Below are 24,703 nucleotides of genomic sequence, written 5' to 3' on the forward strand. Positions count from 1 at the left end.
ATCCGGGTTCTCGATATATAGGTCTATGGGTATTTGTGCCGTGCTAAGTTGCCAACCCGCATGCACGTATGGAAAAATATTCGATACATAACGTGTCGCGTCTCGACCATGAAAATTTTAGGGAATATTTTTTTTTAATTGTAACAGATGAAATTGTACGAAAGGAAATTTAGAAGATTAATTTTTGAATCGAGGAGAATGAAAAATTGATGGAGTAAGGGAATACGTTGCGTTTTGACGTTGAAAATTTTAGCGAATATTTTTTAATCGTGGAACAGATGAAATTGTATGTTGCATAGAGATAAAGGAAATTCACATCTGGAGGATCTCGATCATGAAAATTTTAGGGAATATTTTTTTTAATTGTAATTGTAACAGATGAAATTGTATAAAAGCAAAGGAAATTTAGAAGATTAATTTTGGATCGAGGAGAATGAAAAATTGATGGAGTAAGGGAATGCGTTGCGTTTTGACATTTTGATGAAAATTTTTTAATCGTGGAATAGATAAAATTGTATGTTGTACAGAGGTAAAGGAAATTCGTGTCTCGAGAATTAATTTTGGATTGATGATAAAATCGGTAAGGAAACGTATAGACGATGAAAATTTAAATTGTGCCGAGTTTGGAATATTTTTTCGTGCAATTGTATAGAGATAAAGGAAATTCACATCTGAAGGATCTCGACGATGAAAATTTTTAGGGAATATTTTTTTAATCGTGCAACAGATGAAATTGTATAAAAGTAAAGAAAATTTAGAAGATTAATTTTGGATCGTGAATAAAATTGATAAAACAAGGGAATGCATTGCGTTTTGAAAATTAAAATTTCAGTGAATATTTTTTAATTGTGGAATAAATGAAATTGTATATTGTATAGAAGCAAAGGAAATTTGTGTGAGAATTAATTTTAGATTGGTGAAGATTAATTTTAAACCATTTAATAAGGTTAGCAAAAGACAATGTCTGTGCGTGTATTCTTTAATTTCGAATATTTTCTGTATATAAATTGTAGAAATTGTAACTATGTAACTCGAGTATTCAAGTCAGGAAGTGTATTTATCTCGCAGAGGCACATAAGTTCCACGCTGAAGCAAGATAAAGAATCGAGCATGAAAAATGAGTCTCCCTAAAGTATCATAGAGTTGGTGGGGAAAAGTGACCACGAGTGTCCCTTTCGAGGGAAGAAATTGAATGCCATACCGAGATTGGAAATCTTTTTTTCGGCCAACCAATGTAATCTCGAAGAAACGTTCAATATTTTTCTTCGACTATCCAACAATAATACATTAAATCCTCCGTGTATTTTTTTTCTCCACGTGGATGGTGGAAATAAGATCACGAAATCCTCGGAACCATCCATAATATTCTTCAATTCCATCCAATTTCTATTATCTTCTCGCGAGTGTTCTTCTTCCCTTTGAAATTAAAATTTCGAAACTTTCAACGCCTTATCTTTCGTAGATAATGAGAATAAACATTCTACAATGCTTCTAAATTTCATCCTCAAAAATAATAAATATAATTATTTTCATTGCCACCATTTTGATCGATCGAGTGGAAGTGAAAAATTAGGATAAATTCCGCGGAGAAAATTCCGACGTGATGGAGAAGCCGTTAACCCGTTGCTCCTCTTAATTCGCCGGGGTGGTAAAATCGGGCGGCGTGAAAACAAATTGTCGGCAGAACAAGGACGGTGCTAATTGTACCGGCGAACAGTTACAACGGTTATCGTTGCCCTGGGATAATTAAAGAGAGGGAATTGTTGTTGTTCCTCGGCCGACGAATGCCGCGTTTTAAATAGGAATATTTAGCCCTAGACGACGAAAGATAGCTAACGAAACACTCTTGACGAGATAAAAGACCGGCACGATTTACGAATACATTTGCTTTTCATTTTGTTCGTATCGAAGAAACGTTTTATTTATAATCTTTAAAAATCACATTCCATCCGAGACCTTCGTTCGAACCTTCGTTCTCGCGATTTTTAATTCGATTTAAACTTGGATATAAAATACTTTATTTATATCCGACAGGGAATTGGTGATTCATTTCAAGACGAAAGAAATGTCGCATAAGATAGAAGAGATAATTATATCGCTTGACTTTGTGTCTTTATAATAACCATAGACTAACAAAAAATACGTTTCAAAAAATTAAATTCTCGTTGCTTCATGCAACTTCTTACTAATTATTCTCTTCTTAAAGTAATACTCTACAAATGGAACACCGTATCGTCGACGCTTCGACAAACTGCTTGTCCACATTTTCTAAAACAACCGAAATTCATCAAATTCCTGTTCCTCCACAAAGCCTCGAATCCCCTTGAAAGAGGAAAAGAAGAGGGAAAAGAGGACGTTATGCACACCCTTCAATTTACCAATCCTCGTGATCCGTAATACCGATACGAATTACTTTCATTACAGGCGATAAGAAAAACGTGGACATGGAAGATCCCTTTCGCTCGTGAAAGCGTAAATCTCGCGTTTCCCTAGAATTTTTCCACCCACCCCGTTCTTTTTGGCTCCCTCCCTCGTAAACAGATCGTTTTAATTATGCTGGCCGCAGATGTTTCGCGAATTAATTTTGTCCGCGGGGACTTGGAGAGAAACTTGGCTGGCGACTTCCTTCCTTTTTTTCTCCCCTTCTTCCTCCTTTTTTTGAGGCGCGAGACAGGCGGGCTAGACAGGAATCTCTCGCGTATATCGTTAGGGAAATTTCTTAGGGAGGGATTCGAGTCTCTGGAACGGTTCTTTCGCGTTTTCTCCAACCAACGTGGGTTGAAGTTTCCTTTTGTGCTGTTCCCTTCCGTTTCCTCTCGCTACTCCACACCGTTGTACACCACCGTTTTACACAACGGACGTAGAGGTTTCTTCTACGGAAGAAGGACACGGAAATGCTGGAAATTTATATCCCTCGAAGTTGGCCGAAGGACACGTTTCGAGGGGGTGGGTTTAATTTGCGGGTGCAAGAGGGTTTAATTAGCGGTGAAATTTTAGGAAATTTTGTGAATTTTTGCGTGAAAGAAGAAGAAAGTGGATTAAATATTTCAGATAATCGAAGAGGGAGGGGATTTAGAAACTTTATAGAAATTATTTTTTTTTTTGTGTGTAAAAGTTGAAAATTGGATATTTAAGAAGGGACGAATTATTAAGATTCTAGGGAATATCACGACGATGGTTGGAAAAATGTTGGAAAGTTTTTAATGAAATTTTTCAAATTGTGTTATAAAAATTGGATGAAAGATTCGGGATATAAATAAATTCGAACGTAACGAATCGTCTCACACGCGGCATCAAATTCAATCTAATTTAACCCGTTCTAACTCTAAAAGATCTAAGCCGATCGAGTTTAATTACCTTCTTACTCTTTCCGACCTCCATATTCTTACTTAATTAAACACCTGTCGAACTATCGTACGCATATCCATCATTTATGCTCTTTTTCTCTTTTATTTATATTAATTTTCGACGAGCTTAATATCGAATAGTTCGAAAATTGACGCATTATTCGCAAAATAATTCGGTATTATCGACGACGGTATTATAAAATTTCATATCGAATTTCCACACACACGAGATTATCTGTATGAGAAGATAAAAGATAATTATACAAGTTGAGGATCTTGTGGTGTACGAAAAGTGGAATCTGTTTCGATTAAATTGGCGCAAGTGCACGAATGATCGAAATGTTGTTTCACGATGGATGGCTTGTATTTCTGCGGCATAACCGCATTTTGCTCGTGACAGGGTTGGAGGGGAAGGGTCAGGTTGGCGGTGTAACGGATAAAACGGGAAAATTGCTGTCTGGTTGAATAAACTGGGAAGGATTTCGAGCCCTCGTATATCTCAGGATATATATGTTTTATATTCCGAAAGGTATCGCGAAAAATATTTAAATGAGAATCCCGATTCCTCCGGCAAATCCTGTTCCTCGACCTTTTCCCTTCGGTTTCTTTTCTTAAGCAAATATCTCGTTTAAATCGGTATATATATATATTTTTCTCTCTTTTTTTATTCATATCCATCTTGATATTTAAATTCTAAGGAATCTTGTTAAATTGTTCGAGATAAACGAAAACAATATTTGAAAACCTTTTGAAAATTTAAAAATTTCGTTTTAGAATTGAATTTTAAAATTCATTCTTCACCTTTGGAAATTAAACATTTCCGCAGAAGAAGATGTTGTACGATTCGAAAATTAAGTTTCAAATTCGAAATAAAATTAATTGCACATTTTTCCGCTTTTACCCTCACACGTAGAATGAATCATCTCCTATTGATAATTCGTTCCTATTCAACTTTGCTCGAAAAATTCAATTTTCTCAAAAAAAAAAAAACGAAGCTTTCAACAAAGCTATTTTATTCCATTTCCTTTTTTTTGGGAATTTTTTTTCAAAAAAGAAAGAAAAAACGCTCCCACTACATTATTATATCGGCCACGTATATCGACCTGTATTTAACAAATTTTGAAATTCTATTTTCTCGAAAAAAAGAAAAAAAAAAACACAAAGCCTTGGACAAAAAAAATTCCACTTTTTTTCTTTTTCACAAAGAATCACACGTTGCGTTATTCAACCTAATACTCCAATATAGAGGTTCAAATTTACCAAATTTGCAAAATTAAAGAATATTCTTCCTCGTCGACGCGTAATAATAATTAACTGCGCCTTAATGGATGGATTTGATTTAATCTCGTCCCCATTTATTTCAAGTTAAAAAGATAGCCAGAAACGAAGGGATGAAAAGGAAAAAAAGAAAAGAAGAAGAAAAAGACAGAAGAGTTATAAATAGAGAATTCGGTTGCACGAAATGGATAATCCGGATAATCGGTTGGGAGAGGCGAGTTTCGAAAGAAAGGATGATGTACGCGCGAGCTTATTAACAGAGAGAAGAAGGGTGTTTTGAACAGTCGATTAAACGTTGTGTCTACGCGTGCGATGCGATTTTGATCGCGCGATCAAATTTGTGGCAAATTTGCCGATAAGGTGATTCGATTTAAAATACTCAAGGAATATATATATATATATATTCACTCTCGAATTTGCTTGGTAATCACGGGAAGAAAACGTTACGCGGCATTTTTATGGACTTGGAAACGAGAGAGCCGGGAGGATTAGATCGAACGATAAAACAAGGGTCGAGGGTGATCGATGAAATGGAAGGAGAAAAGAATTTGATAAAAATTTGAGGACCGTTTCGAACTATGTTCCATTCCAGGTATTTTTATTTCTCTTCGCGGGACGAGAAGTTGTTGGAAATCTGTTTCTCACATTCGGTGTTTAATCTTAAAATAAATTCGAACGAATCGAATTCCCTTCGTTTCTGTTGAAACTGTTTTGAAAACTCGGATTCTATTAACAACTAATCGAGACATTTTTCTCCAACTATATTATTTTTTTCGATCACGAATTTCGGCAATGGAGAACTGCGAATTATATAATTCCAAAATATAATTATCTGTCATCGTTCTCGAATCGTACGTGGTGGCTATAAATTCATCGTTAAGAACGTAAAAATTACTTGCTATCCATCGCCATTCAATTCCCATTCAATTTTTCCCGGTTATACGGTACATCCTGGTTGATTGTCGATCGAAACCTCGTCGCGATTCAACGATCAATCACGCGAAATCGTGATTTTTTTCTTCTTTTTCTTTTTTTTTTTTTTTTCCCCAGCCTCACGCGAATTATTGATAGCGTATGCGAACGGTGCAGCTGCGGGTTCGAAAACATTTTATCAGGCATTGGGGAAAATCCAATACCGCAATCGTGGATTAAAGCCTATCGTTGCCCTCGCTGTTTAACTCGTTTACGTATTTTTCGCTTACAACAAATGATCGAGGTGATCGGTGCCAATTTTTCCTTCTCTTTCCAACTCGTGCTCGCTCGATGTTGAAAGCTCGATAAATTGGGGAAAAAGATAGTCTCGAAAGGGGAGGGAAAGGCTTCTCATTCTTACGAGCCTATTCGACCGGAAGTGAATAATTTTTCAACGTGTTTCGAGATTTGAAGCGATCTCGTTTTTTTTTCCAAAAAAATAATTTGTAAGAAAAATCTTAGAGGATTTTTCATCGAGTAAACTTTTTGCTCGTCGTATTTTTGGAACAATTCCAAAGTTTTCTTATTCCATGATTGTTGGCATTTTTAATTAAATTTAGCAATGATTTTCAATAATAAATAATACGTAATAAAAACGAAGAAAAAGAGAGGAAGAGAGGCGCGCGCGCGCACAATTCGACAATCGTACGCATTTATATATCGATCATTCGAAATTCGAAACTCGCGTATAAAATTAGAGTTAAATTGAAACGGTCTTCGATCTTAGTTAGTTGGCCGATTAATCGCAAATTACGTGGAACACGGACGAAGTTTGGGTGTGCACAGCTTTAACCCGGGGCAATTAGCGGTATTTCGATTTCAATTGACGATCATTGGATGCAATTATCGAGCCTCGATTTTAATAATTAACCACGATGAAAACAACAACTACGTCGATTTCGCGAATTCATCTCGCAATTCAGACGAGTTGCGGAACGCTGGAAACTTTGCCCCGCCAGGCGTAATTCGCCTATTCCGTTGTTCATTGTTACATGCCTCAAAAAATTAATAACGAATAAGTGATTGAATAATGAGTAAAAGAAAATAGTTCGAGCGTAAAATCGGTCGAGCAGGAAATTCAATCGAGATGCATACCGATATATAACTTTGAAGCGGTGTTGAGAAAACAAGTGGAAGGGAGGGTGCATGATGTTCAAAACGCGATGTAGCGACGTTCCATTTGACGTTTATTTCGGGACACGAATTATACGGTGAATTTGTAAAGATAGCCGAGGGCGAAATATTTATTGCTCGACGAAACAATTTTATTGGTGGAAAATTTTCAAAAATAGATATCGAATCGATATTAAATTGCTAATTTGGAACAGCAAAATTTTGAATATTCGCCGTTTTAATTCTGTATCGATATTATATATAGTTAGTTAAATTTTCGATTATCGGGGATGCTTACGTGTTGTACAACGAATGAGATTAGTGTAGATTTCGAAAAAATCTCTTCACAACAATTTTTCAAGATAGTAAAACTCTTGTGGAATCTGGTATATCCTTCGATATCCATCGAAAGATCAAATATATCAAAAGTTTCTCACTTAAAATTTACTCGAAAATCGATTATTCCTTAATTTCTTCGATTTAATTAATCGTCTTATTAATTCTCGCGATGGAAAATGGTCATCGATGTTCAAAGACGCGTATTTTTTTTCTTTTAAAAAAGCGCTTTCACAATTGTGCTTGTGAACAATCAACACTACACGGAATATAGATTTCACTCTATCGTTTTAATTGCAACAACAGCACAAGCCCGTGTTAACGGCTTCGTTAATAATAACGAACGTAAAAACCCCGGCGTTAATATCACAATATTATTGCACGATATTTGCACGAGAAATGAAAAAACAAAAAAAAAATAAAGGCGGAGGGACGGAGGGAGGGCGGGCGTTAGTTGGTCGCGTGATGATCCGATGATTGAAAGTATATCGGGTGAATAAATTGGAGGGATAAACGAAACAACGCGCGGGGCCATTATCGTTCGTAAATACGCGCGCGTCGATACACGGGGGATAGGGCCAATCAATGATTTATCTCTCATCTATTTGAACTTTATAATCGTGGCTTGCACAAACGTTGCGTGTTTAAATTCGAAACGCGTTATCGGGTGCAACGTCAGCCAACGATCCTCGTATATACGTACTCGTGGATGCAATATCGGAATCGGCACCCGAAGATGGCACGAATACCGACAAATATATAACTATAGTAGTTTTAATGCGATTGGATGCTTCTTCTTCTTCTCGTATTTCAACCTACATTTTGGAAGCTTATACATCGAAAAGGTATTTTTTCAAAAAACGAGGAGAATTATTGTAATGTTTACACGTGTGGGTGGATGTCATTGTTATTTTCTTGGAAGAAATTCGTGCGGAAAGGATCGATTCGTTCGATGATAATTTGTATGACGTTTTTGTTCGAGGGAAATACAAGTAGGAGTATCGACTTGAAGGGATATGATAAACGATCGAAAGGTTTCTCTGTTAAGCATCGCGAATACAAAATGCAAATACAGGCCGTTAATTTTAATTCTCGGATAATCTTGCACCCGCTCCCTCTATTGAGATTTACGTCACGATGAGGGCGAAGTTGCAACTGAATAATTATACCCCTACGGGATACAGCGGAAAAGTTTCTGAAATTTCGACCGAATATCCCATCGATCTCGTCCAATAATCGCAACATGTGCAATTCTCCATTTTATTTCTCCACAAATTTATTTTTCTATAAATAAATAAAATTCCCTCGAAGGGAAGGGAGAGATACACGAATACACGGAGAGAAGGACACGTGGCAGAGATTTCGTGCGATTCTCTCGACTCGGCTCGCAAGTAGCCTTCGTCAGTGTCAATTAGCCGTCATTATCAACTAACTCGCAGGAAGAAGAGAACTCGAGACGCACAGAGATGGGGGAAGGAAAGGGGGTAACAAACGTAATCGAGATCCTCCTCCTCCTCCTCCTCCTCCTCGCCACGTACCCACTCCCCCTCTCTGTTTGCGCATTGCAAGCAAATGTGTCGTACGAAATGATAATTGCCCTTGGAACTTGCTAACGCGAAACACCATCGTTTTATGTTTTCGTCGGGTAACCAGCTTCGAGTTAACCAGCCACGTGGAGAGATATTAAGGTTAGTCGTGTTCTTTTCCTTTTCTTTCTAATCGATTAATCGAAACGAGAGGAATAATACGGAAATAATTTCAATTAACTGGAAATGGAGAGGAGACAATGCCAATACTGGAATCGCGTGATCGTTCACTCGTTGAGATATTTTCCAATTTGTAATTTAGATCTTAGATTGAAACTCGGCTTGACGACGACGTGCAACGTGCTTCGTTAACGAAACGATACGACGCAGCTTATTCTTATCGTTTTTCGTTGCGAATGCTCGTATTTTGGATGAAGCGGATGAATGGAGAAAGATTATTTATATTTCGATAAGTATCCAAATTTTTCCTCGAACGTTTCTTCTTACAATTTCTATATCTTTAACGCGAAAGTGAGGAAAGCGAAGTCGAACTGCTGTTAAAATAGAGAAACGTGTAGAAAGTATCTACAATATAATTGCAGAGCACGCGCTCCTCCGTTTTTGTAACTTGTATGCTCAAAGCAACCATTTCGTGAGGGAAATACGAGAGACGAAAGGAAAGAAAGAGAGAGGAAAGGAGAAAAAAATCGAGTGTTGCGAGTATTCACGAGCTTCTTGCATAATTTCTCGTTTAAGAGGTTAATAAAACGCGTTTAATGAAGAATTCATTGATTGCATCGCTCGCTTACGAGAGAGCATATTCGGGAGAAAATTTATACCGACCTCTTTTGTTTATTTCCATTTTTAAAGAAATATTCCAGCTGTTTCGTTCTTACTTAAACAAGTCGAGTAACAGTAAAAAGTCTTAACGTTTTAAACTATGTTCAAGTTCAACTCTTTTCCTAAATCCACGCCGCTTATACTATTACCGGGTTGTTTAAATTATCATCCTGCTGTTGGTGATAAAATTTTACATTTTTTTTTTTTTTATATAACGAAATATAATTCAATATAACGAAAAGAACGTTTAATTAATGATTCCATATTCTTGATTCATTTACGAAAAACATTACAGCCATCGATTCGGCAAATTTCGATGAAGCTATGACTCTATAATTTAAATTTTCAAAATTATTAAAAATCGTCGGATAAGAAAGGTTAAAATTGTAAACCTCTTCAAAAAATGAATAGCAATTTCTTAAAAAAAATTTTTATATTTAATTATTTAATAATTAGATATTAAATTCTCTTCTCTAAACTGCTTCGAAAAATTTATGACTCTTCATTTCGTTTCGTATCCCATCTCTCGTTTGCTGTAAACAAAAAATACTGGACGCCCTTTTTTTTTTTCTTTCTTCTGCCACTCGATTTGATCACCTTTCGACCCCAATTCGTGGGCAGAGGAGGTGTGCGATATTTTCTAATTGCCGCGGTTAAATCGAACGTTCCACCACCAATCTCTCTCTCTCTCTCTCTATCAAGGGATGAACGTTTTTGTCATTTTTCTATCAGCCGGGTTTAATCTCGCGGCGAACAATTTGTGCGTTACGTGTGCAACGTTTGCGAAAGGAAGCGGCGCAAAGAAGTCGATGCGAAAAAAGTTGGTAAAAAAAATATCGCGGGAAACGTTAAAATTGCACGTGCTCGTTCTTCGAAAATTCTTCTTGACCTCTCGATATACCTCGTTTCGTGAACGAAAGAAAGAAAAAACATCGTGCTGGCCCCTATATTTGAATGCGAGTCTCCTCGAATTGTTTCGCTGATTGAATTTACCGTGTTAATCGAACTTACTGTCACGCATCTAAATTGGTGGCTCGAGATATTGGCTTGAAATCGCTTCATCCCGATATCTTTCCTGCCAATAATATTCTCGAGACGAATTTTATAATTCTGATCTCTTTTCATTTTTTCCAATAATTTCTTCTCCAGCTTTTTCATTCAATTAGATAATTAATTTTGGTAAAATATTATATTATGAACGTTTTACGAGTTGAACGAATTTTTGAATTAATTTGTTTAGTTCAAAAAATTGAAAGTTAAATTGACAAAAATTCGTTCGAATTAGAACAGTTTTCGAAGAAAATTTTTTCACAATTTCACGATAACCTTTTTGTATTAAGAAATCATCAGAAGATCGGAGGATAAAAAAAATAATAATTTTTCTCATAGGAAAAAAACTCAACGTAAGCATTGCTTGCTGGAAACAAGCGGCGCGATTCTATTCCCACTAATCGTTCAAAAATGACGTTTTTAGTACGCCATGTGATAGCTCGTGACCAAAGTCACGAGCGTGTTTATTCAAAATTAGAAGATCAAACTGTGCAATTTTCTAACACGATCTAACAAAAATATCCTCGTGACCCGAAAATAAAACGTTCCACTCGAAATCCCGAACATCGCAAACAGAGACGACAATCTTGGAAACTATCTATTCGTCGTTTCCACGTGACGAGCTTCTTCCAGCCCGGTTACGCAATCATAGACTGTTCCTAATTAACCGGTCAAACCGCGAGAATTTTCTAACTCGATCCGAAATATCGCGCACACGAGAACCGGTTCTCTCCGGTATTTCCTTGCTCCGTCGTTCAAACGTTGCGTTATTCTAAAACAATGTTTAAAACCGCATGTGACCGCTCGTGACTAGAAAACGGTTATCCAGAATTGCAAATTCGAGTCGTCCTTCTGACGACGCCGATATCGTTAGATATTTCGAGGAATCGCGATGCCAACACGCTTTCCAACTCGTTCGTCCCCCAATTCGCACGATATTTTTCCATCGTTCCGCTAATTTCCTTCGCAAACTCCCGCCACTTTTCTCCCTCCTTTTCCTTTTCCCCTTTTCTCGCAGTTTCCAACAGTGTCCAGCTTTTCGAAATTTTCACTCAGGCGATTTTGGCGGCGGGTAATTAATGCCTTTAACTTTTCAGAAAACCGGGCGATTTATCACTCGCATTCGGTTCCCTCCCTCTCCCTGTTCATTTATTATTTACCCATCTATTCCAGTCACCGGTGTGTTCCAACTGATGGCTGATCGATAATTTCGCGAATCGAAATTTCGAGATGAATGAAAAAAAAAAAAAAAAATTTTGAAAATTTCAAAAGGGAGATTTTTACTTTATACAGCTACGAACCAAGACCAGCCAATTTTCTTCTCTCCATCTTGCATCTTGGACCGCATCTTTGGAAAGATCCTCTCTTGGAATAAACCTCTGCTGTCCGCGGTTGGAAGCGGACCAAGGTTGGTGCATTCGATCGAGTCGATTCGCCGCGATCCTCTTCTTTTGGGCGGGAAAAATTTGGTCGCTCGTATGGAAGGGAATTTTGATCGAAAGGGAGGAAAAAGCGCGGTGGTTTTATCGCGAAAAAACAATTCTCGCCGGGACAATTCTCGGGATAATGAGAGGTAATAATTGGCAGCAGTGGTTTTAGCGGAAGTACCGCGACGGAGGATGATGGTCGAGCGAGAAGAGGAGGAGGAGGAGGAGGAATAATTCCCTTGGCGTGATTATTGGTGGAACACGCGCGCGATTCTGTGTTCGCCGTTCGTCGTCTCGTCGCGAAAACGTCGAACGAGAGATTAACCGGGGACGATATCTCTTTTTACCTCTTTTTTCCAACACCTTCTTTTTTTTTGTATTTTTTCCTTTTTATTTTTATTTTTTGGTGTTTCATTCGGTCATTCAGTTATTCGAATCATCGATGCGGAGAGAAGGAGAAATGGAAATAGTTTCTTGGCGCGATTATTATGCAATTTATCTTAAATCGCGTGCGAAAATGTCGAACAGGGAGAATGTCGCTTTATTTCTTTTTTCATCCTTTTTTTTTTATTTTTTGGGTTCTTTCTTCGGTATTTAGTCATTCGAATCACCGAGAAAGAGAAAGAAAAATGGAACAGCTAGAGGAGAAATAGAATTTCTTGGCGCGATTGTTGCATGAATACACAATTTGTCTCGTGAAAATGTCGAACAGGGATTAAGTGGGGATGGTATCGTCGCTTTATCTCTTTTTTTCATCTTTTTTTTTTTATTTTTTGGTCTTTTCTTCGGTGTATAGTCATTCGAATCATCGATGCAGAAGAAAGAGAAATATGGAACAGCTAGAAGAGAAATAATTTCTTGGCGCGATCCGTATTCACGATTCGTTCATTTCTTCCATTTTTTTTTTTTTTTTTTTGTTTCTTTTCTAATCCCTTCATTCGATTCGTTTGCAAGGATGAAAATGAAGGAAGCGAAAATTTTTGAACGATCGTTGAGCGAAATGGAAAAAGAAGAGAGAGAGAGAGAAAATATATATACGCTGGCAAGTTTTTGAACACGGGACAACAAGTCTCCCCTATCATAGAAATAAATTTACAAGCTTCCATTTTCTTCGCGGGAAACGAACACTCCCCCTCCTCTCCTCAAAGAAACAAAAACCGGCGATCCATCCACTCGTAAATTTCCACCTTATTTGTCGTCGTTGCCCTCTTACTTCGCAATTTCGCTACAATTTAATCGATCGCTTCGTGCTCCACGCTTGTAAATAAATAACCGATTTATAAATTACGCCGTTATCCCTCCAACGAAACGTGGCATAGAAATTTCGCCGTGCTGGAAAAATTGCTCGAATTAAGCTTTGGAGAAACTTCGATTACCGTAACTCGCGAGACGAAACTGTATTTGGATAGACGCTTGTCGATGCTTTCGATAAGAAGGAAAGGGAGGAGAAGTTGCGACGGCCGAATTTTTCGAGAAATCGCGAAGCAGTTGCGAGGACGATGGCACGCGCCTTCGAGAAATTTCGTACGTGGGAATAAAGAGTCGAGAGATCGTAACATTTCCTCGTCGAGAGCTGCGAGATAAAAATGGAAATAAACTTGGGTGTTTAGGAAGGAGTCGTGAAGCCTTTGGACGAAGGGGAAAATGGTGAAGAGAGAGAGAGAGAGATAAGAAAATCGTAGAAATGTCGAAGCGTTTCTTCGCTCTGCTCGCCGATCTAAAGCTATTCTTTCAAACGCGTTCTACAATTGGAAATGAAAAATTAAAGAAACGAAGCAATTTTTTTTAAAAAAAAAAAGAAAGATAAATAAAAGATCCCTCGAGAAGAGAATTATCCTCTTTAATAAAATTATCGCAATTTCGATATTTTCAAATATTCCCTGTTCAACGATACGCAAGAGAAACTCGAGTTCCACCTCGACCACCCGCTATTTCTCTTTCACCCATTCTTCCCTTGTCTTCCCGAATAGTTAGAAAGCGCAACAGCTGCGACGATGAAATATATCTAATAGGCGCACCTCTCCTCCCTTGTAACTCGAGCTTACACGTCGCTCGGAAGAATCGTCGAATGAGTATCGCGAGACTAATTAACGCCAGTGGCCAACAAATCGCGCAAAATAATTTTTGGTTGCTCGAAAAGTGCTCGTTAATCTTCCCGGAAACAAAAAACGAGAAACCGATGTGCCGCGCTTCGAGGGGAAAGAACGAAAGAGTGAAATTTTAAGAGAAAAATTTAATTAACACGAGTGCGCGCGCAAGATAGGCCGCTTAAACACGTTCCAAACTTTTCACATCTTAAACGTGACTGACTAAAACCACGCGAGAAACCACGTTCCTCGAACCTGTGAATCTTTTATTCAGAGATTCCTCTCTGTTCGTCCGGCACGATAAAACGATCGAGAAAAAGGAATTTGCACCAACTCGTTTCTTTCTTTTTCTAACAACGCGTCGGTGAAGATTTCCTTGAGAACGCGTGGAAATTTTACATCTCTTTCGAAAATTAATTTCCTCTGGTTTTTTTCTCCTCGCATCGATCCAAAATCGAAATAGCGTCTTACAATTTACGCAGTCTGTGAAAAGAAACGAGTAATTACGAAAAAATTACCTCGCTTTACGGCCTAGATATGTTCCAGAATCATTATTTTCTATCACTATTTTGATACAAATTCAATCGGATTTCGGTTCCAATTTTGTATAAAATAATGTAATTTCTAGTTCGTAAAGCATTTTCTTCGGCCGATAAATCGAGAAAGCGAGTAATTAGGAAAAAATTACCCTTGCTTTACGGCCTAGATACGTTCCGGAATCATTATTTTCTATCACTATTTTGATCCAAATTCAATCGGATCTTGGTTCCAATTTTTTATAAAATGATACAATTTCTAGTTCTTAGTAAGCATTTTCTTTGGCCGATAAATCGAAAGAGTGGCATAATTAAAAAAGTTAGAGCCGTATATACAGTTCTGTACGGTGGAATCGTCAGATATTCCAGCGAGACGTAAACCGCGTGAGAAGCGGTTCCTTTGGACGTCTCCGCAATATTTCTCCCGCGGCCGTCTTGCGAGCATAATGAGGATGGCGCGCGGCAGCTGCAAGCTTGTCGCCGAAACCGCCATACTTTCCGTCGCCGTCTGCCGTCCCTTTATCTCGCCGTGATATACGAGACCTGGCTGCTGCGCTTTTCCCGCGTTATCCCGCGTTGCCCCGGGCTTTTAAGCTAATTCGAGCTTACACCACCAGCTGCAACTGGACACTCGTCACCCCACGAAGCTAGGAACACGGTGCTCTTTGATCCTTGACTCTCCATCCTGGATCGTGTAATAGCATGTCGATCGAGAACAGCTATAGTTAGGAAAATTCTTTCTTTGTCTCTTACTCGATGTGAATCGTGTTGGGGTACAGATATTGTTGTAAATATGTTGATCTTTGATTTTTAGATTGGGAATAATGAATGAGGAATAGGAATATAATATTCTTTGTTTCTTAATCGATTGATTAGGGCGATGTGCGTTTTATTCAAATGTGCTCTCTTTCGAAGCAACTAGATTTTTTTCTCTTCATTTTTCGGTGAAAAGGAAAGTTAAAAATTCTTCGAATTACGGTATTTAAGAATTGTTAGAGATTAGTAGTAGGTGGTGAAAAATTTTCGTGAATACCAATCAATAAGAATTTATAGACGCTTTTGGGATGCGATCGATTACCAAAAAGAGGAATTTTTTAAAAAAAGATCCGAAGAATAGATGTTGTATAGATATTGTATTCTTAATCGATAAATAGCATATCGATCATTCTGGAGATGTATATATGTTGCGATTAAGTATTTGGATATCTTTCCACTCTGTGTTTTCTTATTTGAATATAGTTCTTTAATTCTTTGAATCAATGTGGATTGAATAATAAAAATGGAGCGATAACGAATGGTTTTTGCTTAATCTAGGAATATAGGAATTCTTTGTTTCTTGATCGTTGTGAATCGATTGAGCGATCGTAGGCTGACACTTTTTCTATTAATGAACGAACATTTTGCGCTCCTTTGTTTAACCTAGGAATTTAACATTTCGTATTGGAATATGCGAATTGTCACAAAATACAAAAATATTGTTCCAACTAATTATCTGAGAATGGAATCAATAAATTCTCCGTAAAAATCGATTCTCCTTAGAAAATCTATAAAAGGAAAAGAATCTGATATTAAACTGCAGAAGACAGAATGGAAATCTACGTGACAATGTAAATATTTCACTTTGCACGATGCGAATATTTTTTTTTCGACTCATTTTCGCTCCACCTTTCATGTTTTATGTATCAGTATAAATTTCGAATTATTATCATTTAGCGAATGATGAATAATGTGTCGTTCTTTTTTTCTTTTTTTATATATTAGAGACTGTAATAATTTATAATTAACGTTGTGGGGACATGTTTTGGTACGCGAGCTAAATTGTGCTAATTCCGTTATGTGTTCAATCTTTTATCGATGCCGTTCATTTAATAATGTGCGCGCGAAAATATTGAATTTCAATATGTACTGTTGCATATATTTGACATTAATAGGAAAAGAAAAAAAAAAAAAAATAACATCGTGAGTCAGCGATATTTAAAAGGATGAAAATATTCGTTGTATTTTGTGCGAAACAAATTTTCAATAGATTTTACAAACGACTTGTTAACGACGTTTAATTAGCAGGAAGATTGGATTTATACAAAACGACGAAAAGGATCGAAAAGAAGGAAGGAGTGACAAACGGACGGACGGCCAATCGAGAGGAAGAAAAATCTTCGATCTTGACTTAGCTCCCTCTTCGCCGCAATTTCGATCTCACGGATGAATTGGCCGGTGTTGGAAACTCGTTAGCGACAACTGGGATCGCCACCTCTCGATCAAATATCTCTGACGATCGTCGAAATAATTATATTTCGCGTATTTTTCTCCTCTTTCCTTAAATCGGACACACGGCGCATTTGTCCACGATCTCGAACGAATTTTAACGAGCGATCGTCTTATCTTCCGTCGTTGAAAACCACCTTGTTAAATTTTTATTCTCAAATTGATTCGTGTTTTGTTCGAATCCGCGTACAACGGCGTAGAATTCGTTTAAACCTATCCCACGAGAGTTTTGAAAATTTTCGCATGCGTTACGATATTTGTCAAAACAATCCGCAGAGGAGATTCGGGAATTTCGATAATTCGAACGGTTATTTTCGATCCTTTTTTCGATTCGAAAAACCACTCGACTGTTCGAGACGAGGATGGTGTATCTCTCGTATCGTGGAGACTTTTTTTTTTTTTTCGAGACAAAAGCGAGACGAACTTTGTCGAAGTTGAAAATTTATATCGAGTTGCACTTTTCGCTTGTATCGAAACACTCTTCGGTTTCGATATACGAATCATATCTGAATTTTGACTTTCTCTCCAATTTTCGGAGAAGAAGTTTGATATTTGCTCTCCTATCGGAGATCAATTTCCAAGATTCTGTTTCTCGTATCCATACAAAAAATGATAAATCGTGTCTCCTAATAAACAAAAAACGAAAGAAACGAACGTAGCCGATATGATCGGTAAATTTCAAAAGTTTCACAAAAATAAATCCAACCATCTACTCGATCGATTCATTTAATCTTTTTCACGATAAAATCACGATAAAAAAGCACCGATAACATTTCACCTCGTTATTTCAGAAAGTATGTATCTTTCTTCTTACATACCCGAACAGTTACGAGTCGATGGACGCATCGAAATTTAACGTTTCTTTTTAATCCAAGCCACGAAATTGGTATCGATACGCGCATCGTTCGATGACGGTTGGAGCATGGTACGCGAGAGAGGAAAGATGGAGAGGAACGTGGGTGGAGGGATATTTGCAATTCCCATCTTCGACCTCGTCCCCTTCCTTTGTCTCTTGTTCGACGTTCATCCGTTTGGTGGGTCGCGTGACTGCCCGGAAATTCGCGTAACGAAAGGAAGATCACGGCCGAGCTTGTTCTCGCGAGAATTCGGAAGTTGGAGTCGATCCACGTCGAGCATTCAGTTGGTCGAAGCAAGGATATTCGAGGCAAGTTTGAGAAAGGTGCAGAATGCGTTTGTTAGATCGTCGTTTTGGAATTCCTTTTTTCTAACGCAATTTGCGTAGGTTTTGTTTCCGAAGAGTGCAGTTCGCTTTTTTTGGTTTTTCTGATTACGATAAGGTATGAGAAAAACTTTATGAGAATTAGAAATTTGATGAGGAAAGTTGGAATTGAAGGAAGGACGTTTGTGATTCCTTTTGTAATTTTAATTATAAAGTTATTTAAGAGAGAAATAATTTTGTTACGAGTCTATGAGAATAAGAAATTTGATAAGAAAGGTATCTTTTAGGAAAGTTAGAATCGATGAAGATTAAATAATATGTGATTTCTTTTATAATTTGGTTACGAGTCTATAAGAATAAGAAATTTGATAAGAAAAGTATCTTTTAGGGAAGTTGGAATTGGTGAAGGATACATGATGTGTGATTCCTTTTATAATTTGGTTACGAGTCTATAAGAATAAGAAATTTGATAAGAAAAGTATCTTTTAGGGAAGTTGGAATTGGTGAAGGATATATAATGTGTGTGATTCCTTTTGTAATTTTAATTATAAAATTATTTAAGAGGGAAATAATTTTGTTACGAGTCTATGAGAATAAGAAATTTGATAAGAAAAGTATCTTTTAGGGAAGTTGGAATTGGTGAAGGACGCATAACGTTTGTGATTCCTTTTGTAATTTTAATTACAAAGTTATTTAAGAGGGAAATAATTTGGTCACGAATCTATGAGAATAAGAAATTTGATAAGAAAGGTATCTTTTAGGGAAGTTGGAATCGATGAAGATTAAATAATATGTGATTCTTCTTATAATTTGGTTACGAGTCTATAAGAATAAGAAATTTGATAAGAAAAGTATCTTTTAGGGAAGTTGGAATTGGTGAAGGATATATGATGTGTGATTCCTTTTATAATTTGGTTACGAGTCTATAAGAATAAGAAATTTGATAAGAAAAGTATCTTTTAGGGAAGTTGGAATTGGTGAAGGATATATAATGTGTGTGATTCCTTTTGTAATTTTAATTATAAAATTATTTAGGAGGGAAATAATTTTGTTACGAGTCTATGAGAATAAGAAATTTGATAAGAAAAGTATCTTTTAGGGAAGTTGGAATTGGTGAAGGATATATAATGTGTGTGATTCCTTTTGTAATTTTAATTATAAAATTATTTAAGAGGGAAATAATTTTGTTACGAGTCTATGAGAATAAGAAATTTGATAAGAAAAGTATCTTTTAGGGAAGTTGGAATTGGTGAAGGACGCATAATGTTTGTGATTCCTTTTGTAATTTTAATTACAAAGTTATTTAAGAGGGAAATAATTTGGTCACGAATCTATGAGAATAAGAAATTTGTTAAGAAAGGTATCTTTTAGGGAAGTTGGAATCGATGAAGATTAAATAATATGTGATTCTTCTTATAATTTGGTTACGAGTCTATAAGAATAAGAAATTTTATAAGAAAAGTATCTTTTAGGGAAGTTGGAATTGGTGAAGGATATATGATGTGTGATTCCTTTTATAATTTGGTTACGAGTCTATAAGAATAAGAAATTTGATAAGAAAAGTATCTTTTAGGGAAGTTGGAATTGGTGAAGGATATATAATGTGTGTGATTCCTTTTGTAATTTTAGTTACAAAGTTATTTAAGAGGGAAATAATTTGGTCACGAATCTATGAGAATAAGAAATTTGATATTTTAAGAAAGTTAGAATGGTGAAGGATACATAATTTGTTTAATTTGTAGAAGAATATATAATTTATCGAATATATCTATATATAGAACGCAATTTGCTCGATGTTTGGAAAAAGTTATATATGTATAATTTTATGAGTCTATGAGAATCAGAGATTCGATAAGAATCTCTTTTGTTTAAGAAAGACGGAGGATGTATTAGATCACGAGAATTCCTTTTTGCAATTTACTCAATTGAAAAGAATACAGTTTTATCTTGATCTGTGAGATTGATAAAATTCGGTAAGATTTTTTTCTCAGGATGCGTCTGTTAGATTCCCTTTGAATAATTGACGTTTCGAAAGAGTTTATTCGATTTGATCGAATATCGAGAAATCTACGAAAGCCAGGAATTCGATAAACATTAATGAAAGTTGGGATAACGTCATGCAGATAACAATTGCTGTAAAAAAAAAAAACATGTAACATATGCAGCCAATTTTATAAAGATAACAATCTAGGAATTAATAATAATATTATCAAAGAATCGAGTCGAGATCGATCGAGAATTTATAAAAATAATCGGATGTACATGTAATAATCTTTTCCTCGTTTAATGAATATCCAATTTACGAGAATCTACTCGTTAATTCTCGTTAATATCGAAATCAAATCCGATCGAGTATTTCATCGTTTCCATTATTAAGAGTATCCGCGAGAAACGAAGCGTTTAAAACATTGGATCGAAGCATGATACGCGTCGGTGATCGCTGATACACGTGTGTGCGCGTGTGTACGTGTCTGTTCACGGTTAATGAAGAATGAAAATTCGCGACTTCCGCGAGGCAGAGTCGCGCGGGTATGCGAAATCATGATTAGAACGGCGATTCACGACGCGTGCGCTCGTTTCATCCGATGAAATACGCTCGTTCCATCCGACACTGATGGAGAAATATGCGTTTGAAAGAGGGACGTCGCTGGAAACGGCATTGGAAAATAAGGGCCGCGTTGAAAAACGTTTGGAAAATCGACGACACATTAAAGAAAATCGGGGGGGATTAGTTTTCGAATCGACTCGAATTTTCAACATTTGTTTGCTCGTGTTTGTCGCAATTGTATCGAATTTGAATTCATTGATGTCGATTAATATCGTTGTTTTGACTGGAAAAGAAAAAGATTAAGACTGTAAAATAGTTTGAAAAACGATTGAAAAATTGAGCTAAACATTTTGAACATTTGCTCGTGTTTACAATTGTATTCGCGTCGAATTTTATTAACGTCGATTGACATTATTGTTTCGGGTGAAAAAGAGGGAGCCACGTTAAAAATAATTTGGAGAAACGACGACATCGTAAAGGAAATTGAGAGAATTAGTTTTCGAGTGGATCGTTCGAGTCAATTTCGAACATTCGTTTGCCCCCGTTTGTACTTACATTCGTGTTCTGTCTAGTCATAATTCTGTTGAATTCATTAATACCGATTATTAGCGCGATTACCACTGTCAACAATCGAAGCGATCAAAAGTGTAATTAAGATTTCAAGTAGTAAATTCCAAATATATCTCGAAAAGGTGTTTAAACCTGATAAATAAGTGATTATTACGAGTCATATGATTCGATTTATCAGATTTCCGATATCGATACGTATCGACTGCAATAAAAATTTTCAAATCTATAGAAGAATAATCTCTTGATTGATAATAACAACACGAACATTTTACTAATTCGTCTCTCGTCGACCATATTCTCTTCTTCTAACTGTTTCTAACGTATCTACGTTATACGCGTAAAATTGATATTTTGAGATTAAAAATTTGTTTGCATGTTACATTTTTTTTTTTTCGTTATTATTATACCATATTAATTTTATATGTAAAATATATACGAAAGAGATTTATCGCGCCAATCGTTAAATCGTGACGTGAAATATTTCACGTGACGTTTGATAGATATGTAAACGAGCATGAAATTAATGACGCCTCTCGTTAATATAACAAGTAAATAAAATATATATACAGATATCTATAAAATACTTGTTCGCATGCTTTTAAAAAAATATTCAATTCCGTGTTAATTTTACACTTAGGAAATTGATGAGCGGCTGTGGCTACACTTTTTTTTCTTCTTCTTCTTCTTTTTTCTTCTTAACAAAAAAACAAACATTATTAGTTTTTAGCCACGTGATGCTGCGCAATTGGCATAAATTAGAGGAAGGAGAAAAATATTCCAGCAAGTAATACACGTGTCGATCTAGATAAGAGAAGAATATTTCCTATGTAATGCAAGAATTTTTCAGCACTGAGAAGACTCGAAGAGGCTCATTTTGCAAATCTAGCGTTATCTTATCTCGCGAGGTAAGAGCAGCGCAAATATTTCGAGCAAAAACTATCGAAAATAAATAAAGCGTGAAAAACATGAATCGAGAAGTGTTCGTTAATTATCATAAATCTTCGTGCATAATTCACTCGAAAATTTACATAGAAAAAAAAAAAGAAAAAAGAAGAAGAAATAATGGTTTTAAAATACTCTGGAATTTCTTTGTTCCAGAATCTTTCAGAAATCTTTTGCATCGGAGGAAGCAACTCGGTCAAATTGGTTTCCTCGAGCGAGAATACCGAGTTATTTCGCGATTACCTCATAGATCATAAACGGAACACAGATTACCGATCTTTCGCGAAACGATGTCTTTGCCTTCGTTTAAAAGAAAAAGAGAGAGAGAGAGAGAGAGAGAAAAACTGAAGTCGCTCTTCCGTTAAAACGCTCCTTGAATACCACGTGAACAACGATAAACCGATTCTCGCCACAAAAACTGTGTGCCGTGTATCGAACCGCTTAAATGAACGCATCTTCTTACTATTCTTCATGAAAATATCAAACATTACACGCGACCCCGATTGTCCTCGAGCCAAGACGATACGACGCTTTGACACGTTTCGAAAGCCGCTTGCGCGTGTTCCTTGCGGCTTTAAACCACTTAAAACACCTATAATCATCGAGTTCCACCCAAACTCCTCGCCAACTTAAACAGCGATCCAACATCGACGCGATCGAGAGATTGAAAACAAGGCTTTCGACTGTCTTTAGAAAAAATTATATTCGATAAAAAAGATACTAAGGCAAGAAACTAACTAGAAGATTCAAATTAACCGAGGATAAGGATAAAATTTTGAAATAAAGTGACGATCCGATTCGAAATCGAAACGAAATAGAATCGTTCTGGACCTCCTCTTTCCAGACGAGACACAGTTGTCGAGGAGGACACAGGGATTTGGGTTGGATCGAACGAAGCGTTAGGATCTCTCGAACAAACACGATACGATTATGCGAATAAACCGAATTAACGTTTATGAACCTCGCCGCCCATTTGAATAATCGCGATGATTTCTGGCCTGTTGTCGGCAGACAGTGAGAATTAATTTCGAGGGCGATCGATGTTTGGGGAATTATGAATGATGAATTTTACCGAAGGTGAAATTAAATTTGCGCGAATGCGGATCCTCCCCGCAACTTGTTGTTCCGATTTGTTGCGACGTACGGGAGGGGAGAAGGTCGATTAAATTCGTTTCTTTCTACGCGGCAGAAGGAAAAAGTGGCGGACGATTAATTGTAAACGCGGGTGAACACGTATCTTTTCGATTCGAAATAACCGAGAAGGTGTAATTTGTCCAGGGAGGATGTTTCTTATCCTCTCAAGTGTCCCCTTTTCGATACTGCGGGTACGATAATTTTTTTCGAAGTTAATTTTAATTACAATTTTAGCATCGGCAAATCGAAAAGGTGATGGAGTAAAATAGTAGTAGTTGGCACGTTGGAATTGGAAATAAAATTTTGTTTAAAAAAGTAATCTTTACAAATTAATCACGACTTTCTTTAATCGTAAATATGTAATAATACAATTGATCGATTCGAGCTCGGTTAGAATCTAAAAGATGTTCGTTGTTGTTTTTACCGCAATATCGTTTGTTCACACTCGAGGGAATATATTTTTGTCACGGCTGAACTCTATCATCCTCGCTGATAATAAAGAAGCGCATGACTGTCCGTCCGTCCACTCGTGTGATGGAAATAACTCTTCGTACTTCGGCCTTATTTCGAACGTGAAAAAATTTAATTGGAGATAAAAAAAAAAAAGAAGAAAAGAAATAATTTCCTCGCACGTTGAAACTACTCGTCTCGATAAACTTATTACAATCTATTATATTAACAATACAATTATGAATCTTCTCCGATATCTTTTTTATTTTTTCAAACTTTGTCGAAACGAAATTGGAAAGCAGCAATTAAATTATTAGCTCAACTTATCTCCTTTATGGACAATTTACTTTCCGAAAGAATAGGAAAAAAATACTGTTTATACGTTTTCAAACAATGACATTTAACGAGGCCATGCGACGAGGCCACTTGAAAAACTTGACTATTTCGTCGTATCTCGCGCTATCGTTTATCGCATAAACACTTCTTCGATATTTTCGCGATTAGCCGATTAATATCGATTTTACCGATTCGATAGGTGGAAGCGCATGACAACCTGGTCGAGCATCGTCACCGCTCGATTCACGCGTGATCGAGCAACGCGTAACATTTCGCTGTTTAATAATCGAGGCAATTAATCTGTAACGCGGCATGCGAGACGTGCTTCTTCTTCTCCTCTTCGGATACGAAGGGATAGAGATTATCGTCCCTTTATTAATCGAAATCGATAGAACCGCGAAGAACCGCGGTTAAATCGACGTTCGATGCTTTTGCTTTTTTCTTTCTTTCTTTTTTTCTTTCTTTTCTATCGGCCAGGCTCGAGAACAAAGGGTTCGAGGATCAGAGAGAGAGAGAGAGAGAGAAAGAGAGAGAGATTTATCGATAGAATGTGCGTGGATTCGAAAGGGGGATGTCTCTTAAGTGGTAATCCATCGATGGATTGGCTCTTAAAAGGGGTTTAACCGTGTTTGATTTTGTAAGACGATAGGTTGTTTCTAAGCGTTTCTCTCGTAGCGAAATTTCTAGTATATTCAAAGAATTTTTCCGATTCTTTTGTATGATTTTTTTTTTTTTTTGCAAAAGAAAAATATTTTTAACATTTCGA

General features: G+C 36.7%; 1 protein-coding gene across 1 annotated transcript in view; it reads left to right on the forward strand.

Moving 5' to 3' along the window:
- The window catches only part of Nha1 (Na[+]/H[+] hydrogen antiporter 1), a 117,297-nt gene that overhangs the window by 5,702 nt on the left and 86,892 nt on the right, over positions 1–24,703 (forward strand). The gene's annotated exons all lie outside the window — the stretch shown is intronic.

This window comes from Apis florea, unplaced genomic scaffold, assembly GCF_048593485.1.
Source record: "Apis florea isolate Af1SG1 unplaced genomic scaffold, ASM4859348v1 contig_3367_pilon, whole genome shotgun sequence".
NCBI classification, from domain to species: domain Eukaryota; kingdom Metazoa; phylum Arthropoda; class Insecta; order Hymenoptera; family Apidae; genus Apis; species Apis florea.